This window comes from Pan troglodytes, chromosome 14 (assembly GCF_028858775.2).
Source record: "Pan troglodytes isolate AG18354 chromosome 14, NHGRI_mPanTro3-v2.0_pri, whole genome shotgun sequence".
Lineage (NCBI taxonomy): Eukaryota > Metazoa > Chordata > Mammalia > Primates > Hominidae > Pan > Pan troglodytes.
The window spans coordinates 4,591,355-4,595,621 of NC_072412.2; the positions used below are offsets into that span (position 1 = coordinate 4,591,355).

At 58.6% G+C, this 4,267-nt stretch overlaps 1 pseudogene; it reads left to right on the plus strand.

Annotated features, from left to right (window-relative positions):
• The first annotated feature begins 984 nt into the window (after positions 1 to 984).
• Positions 985 to 2,253, plus strand: LOC107972863 (double homeobox protein 4-like protein 4; annotated as a pseudogene).
• The last annotated feature ends 2,014 nt before the right edge of the window (positions 2,254 to 4,267 follow it).

The following is a 4,267-nucleotide window of genomic DNA, read 5'->3' on the forward strand; positions in this document are numbered from 1 at the left end:
ATAGGCAGATCCAACACAAGAGTTACATCGCCTGGGTGATCAGTGTAGAGATATGTCACAATGTCCCCATGGGCAGAGCCTAGACAATAATCCCATCACCTGGGTGTTCAGTGCAGAGATATGTCACAAAGCCCCTGTAGGCAGAGCCTAGACAAAAGTTACATCACTTTGTTGATCAGTTGAGAGAAGTGTCATGATGACTGTTTGCTCCCGGAGCTCTGCGGACACCCAATAACATGCAGGGAAGGATGGAAGACTGGCATGGTGCCTTCGTTCCCCTTGCCAGTTTCCTAATCGGCCACACTGCACACTCCCCATGTTGCCACACATGGGAATCCATCGTCAGGCCATCACGCCGATGATCTTCTCTCTGGGGTCTCGCTCTGGTCTCCTACTTTGAAATGAACAAGAGCCACACGCCTGCGTGTGTGAGACTGTCCCGGCAATGGCGACACCCACAGGCACTGCCTCCTTCACGGAGAGAGGGCCTGGAGCACTCAAGACTCCCACGGAGGTTCAGTTCCACACTCCCCTCCACCCTCCCAGGCCGGTTTCTCCCTGCTGAAGACGCGTGGGAGCCCAGAGAGCAGCTTCCAGTTCCCGCGGGATTCCTGCAGAGGTCCGGAGAGCCAGCCCCCGAAACGCGCCCCTCTCACCCCTTCCCCCTCACCCCCTTCCTCTTTGTCTGTCAGGCCCCACCACCACAATCACCACGACCTTCCCCCCCACCCCCCCACCCACCGGCCGCAGGCCTCGACGCCCTGGGACCCTTCCTGGGAGTGGCGGGCTGTCCCAGGGCTCACCGCCATTCATGAAGGGGTGGAGCCTGCCTGCCTGTGGGCCTTCATAATAGCGGACGGCTGGCTGTCCGGGCAGGCCTCCTGGCTGCACCTGCCGCAGTGCAGTCCGGCTGAGGTGCGTGGGAGCCTGCCGGCCTCTCTCTGCCCGTGCCCATCTGTGAAATCGTGGCCGGGGCTCCCCGCGATGGCCCTCCTGAAATCTTCGGATGGCACCCTCCCCGCCAAAGCCCGGGGACAGGGACGGCGAAGGAGACTCGTTTGCACCCCGAGCCAAAGCGAGGCCCTGCGAGCCTGCTTTGAGCGTAACATGTACCCGGGTATTGCCACCAGAGAACGGCTGGCCCAGGCCATCGGCATTCCAGAGCCAATGGTCCATATTTGGTTTCAGAATGAGAGGTCAGGCCAGCTGAGGCAGCACCGGTGGGAATCTTAGCCCTGGCCCGGGAGACGCTGCCCGCATGAAGGCAGGCAAAAGCGGACCGCCATCACCGGATCCCCGACCGCCCTGCTCCTCCGAGGCTTTGAGTAGAATTGCTTTCCAGGCATCACTGCCAGGGAAGAGCTGGCCAGAGAGACGGGCCTCCCGGAGTCCAGGATTCAGATCTGGTTTCAGAATTGAAGGGTCAGGCACCCGGGAGAGGCTGGCAGGGAGAAAACGCAGGCAGACGGCCTGTGCAACGCGGCCCATGGCGGTTGTCACCCTGCTCCCTCGTGGGTCGCCTTGGCCCACACCGGCACGTGGGGAACGGGGCTTCGTTCACCCCATGTACTCTGTGAAGCTGGGGCTCTCCCACAGGTGGCTTTCGTGAGCCAGGGAGTGAGGGCCGTCCCTGTACTCCAGGCCAGCCAGGCCGCGCCGGCAGAGGGGATCTCTGAACCTGCCCCGGCACACGGGGATTTTGCCTACGCTGCCCCGGATCCACCGGAAGGGGCTCTCTCCCATCTTCAGGCTCCTCCGTGGTCTCCGCAACCGTGCAAAAGCCGGGACGACCGGGACCCGCAGCGCGACGGCCTGCCGGGCCCTTGCGTGGTGGGACAGCCTAGGCCCGTTCAAGCGGGGCCACAGGGCCAAGGTGTGCTTGCACCACCCGCGTCCCAGGGGAGTCCATGGTGGTGCTGGGGCAGGGGTCCCCAGGTCGCCGGGGCAGCATGGGTACCCCAAGCCGGGGCAGCTCCACCTCGCCAGCCCGCGCTCCCAGTGTTCTCCTCGTGGCAGGGGCAAATGCAAGGCATGCCGACGCCCTCCCAGGCGCTCCAGGAGCCGGGGCGGCCTTCTGCACTCCCCTCTGGCCTGCTGCTGGATGAGCTCCTGGCGAGCCCGGTGTTTCTGCAGCAGGCGCAATCTTTCCTAGAAGTGGAAGCCCCGGGGGAGCTGGAGGCCTTGGAAGAGGCCACCTCACTGGAAGCACCCCTCAGTGAGCAAGAATACTGGGCTCTACTGGAGGAGATTTAGGTCGCGAGGTTGGGAAGGGGTCGGGTCGGGGCAGGGCGTTGCCCTCTGTTTCGCAGGGAACACCTGGCCCGCTATGCAGGGGCGTGTCTTCCCCCCGACCCCTCCACCGGGCTGACCGGCGTGGGATTCCTGCCTTCTAGGAATAGGCCCAGTGGGAGACCCCACACAGCGGAGAACTGCCATTCTTTCCTGTGCATCCCGAGGATCCCTGAGCCGGCCCAGGTCCCAGCAGGTGGGCCACCTACTGCACAAGAGCGAGTTTGCGGGCAGCCACCTGGGCTGTGGGAGCAGCCCCGGCAGAGCTCTTATGCCTTTCCACCACCCCACCCCCGCCCGACCGGACCCACCACACCCCCACCCCCCAGCCCCGGAAAATGCATCCTCCCCTGGGCTGGGTGGAGACACCCATCCCGCAAAAAAATCGGCCCGCGCAGCATCCAGACCTGATACCCCTCTGGTGGCTGGCCTCCTCTGCGCATCCGCGCCACCATCGCCCGCCCGCCGGTGCCCCTGCAGCCTCCCAGCTGCCACCATGGAGCACCTGGTGGCGGAATGCAGAACTCTAGCACTCTTTGCCGGCCTCCTGGCTAGAACAGCGCTCATTGCACACTCCGGCTGACGTGGAAGGGAGACCGCTGGCCTCTCTGTGCCCTTGTCCTTCTGTGAAATTCTGGCTGAGGCTCACCCAACAGCTTCCGACGCTTTTTAGTCAAAGCCTGTAGAATAGTTACATCTCCTGGATGATCAGTTCAGAATTATGTCACAATGCTCCCTCCCTGCGGAGCCTAGAGAAGATTTGCATCATTTGGGTGATCAGTGCAGAGATATATCACAATGTCCCCTGTACAAAAAGCCTGGAAATGATTTACATCACCTCGGTGATCAGTGCATAGGTATGTCAGAAACACTCAGTAGGCTGAATCTAGACAAGGGTTACATCACTTAGGTGATCAGTGTAGAGATATGTGAAAATTCCCGTGTAGACAGAGCCTACTCAAGTGTTCCATTACCTAGTGATCAGTGCAGGGATAAGTCGTAAAGATTCCTGTAGGCAGAGTGTAGACAAGTGTCTCCTCCCAGGGGTGATCAGTGCAGAGATATGTCACAAAGCCCCTGTAAGCAGAACCTTGACAAGGGTTACATCACCTGTTTGATCAGTGGAAATGTGTATCCCAAAGCCCCTTGTAGGCAAAGCCCAGACAATTGTTACATCACCTGGGTGAGCAGTGGAGAGATCTGTCACAATGCCCCTGTAGGCAGAGCTTAGACAAGGATTACATCACCTGGGTGATCAGTGCAGAGATATGTCAAAACAATCCTGTAGGCTGAACCTAGAAAGGATTTTCATCACCTGGGTGATCAGTGCAGAGATATGTCACAAAAATCCCTGTAGACAGAGCCTAGACAAGAGTTACATCACCTGGGTGATCAGTGCAGATATCTGAAACAATGCCCCCATTGACAGATCCTAGACAAGACTTTCATCACCTGGGTGATCAGTGCAGAGATATGTCACAAATCCCCCGCTAGGCAGAGTACAGAGAAGAGTCCCATCACCTGGGTGATCAGAGCAGAGATATTTCACAATGCCCCATGTAGGCATACAGTGGACAAGAGTTACATAACCTAGGTGATCTGTGCAGAGCTATGTCAAAACGACCCTGTAGGCAGAGGCTAGATAAAAGTTACATCACCTGGGTGATCAGGGCAGACATACGTCACAATACCCCTGTAGGTGGAGTCTAGACAAGAGTTACATAACCTGGGTGATCAACACAGAGATCCGTCACAATACCCCCTGTAGGTGGAGCCTAGACAAGAGTTACATAACCTGGGTGATCAGCACAGAGATCCGTCACAATACCCCCTGTAGGTGGAGCCTAGACAAGAGTTACATCACCTAGGTGATCAGTGTAGAGATATGTCACAAAGCCCCTGAAAGCAGAGCGTAAACAAGTGTTACATCACCTGGGCGATCAGTGCAGAAATATGTCACAAAGCCCCTGTAGACCGA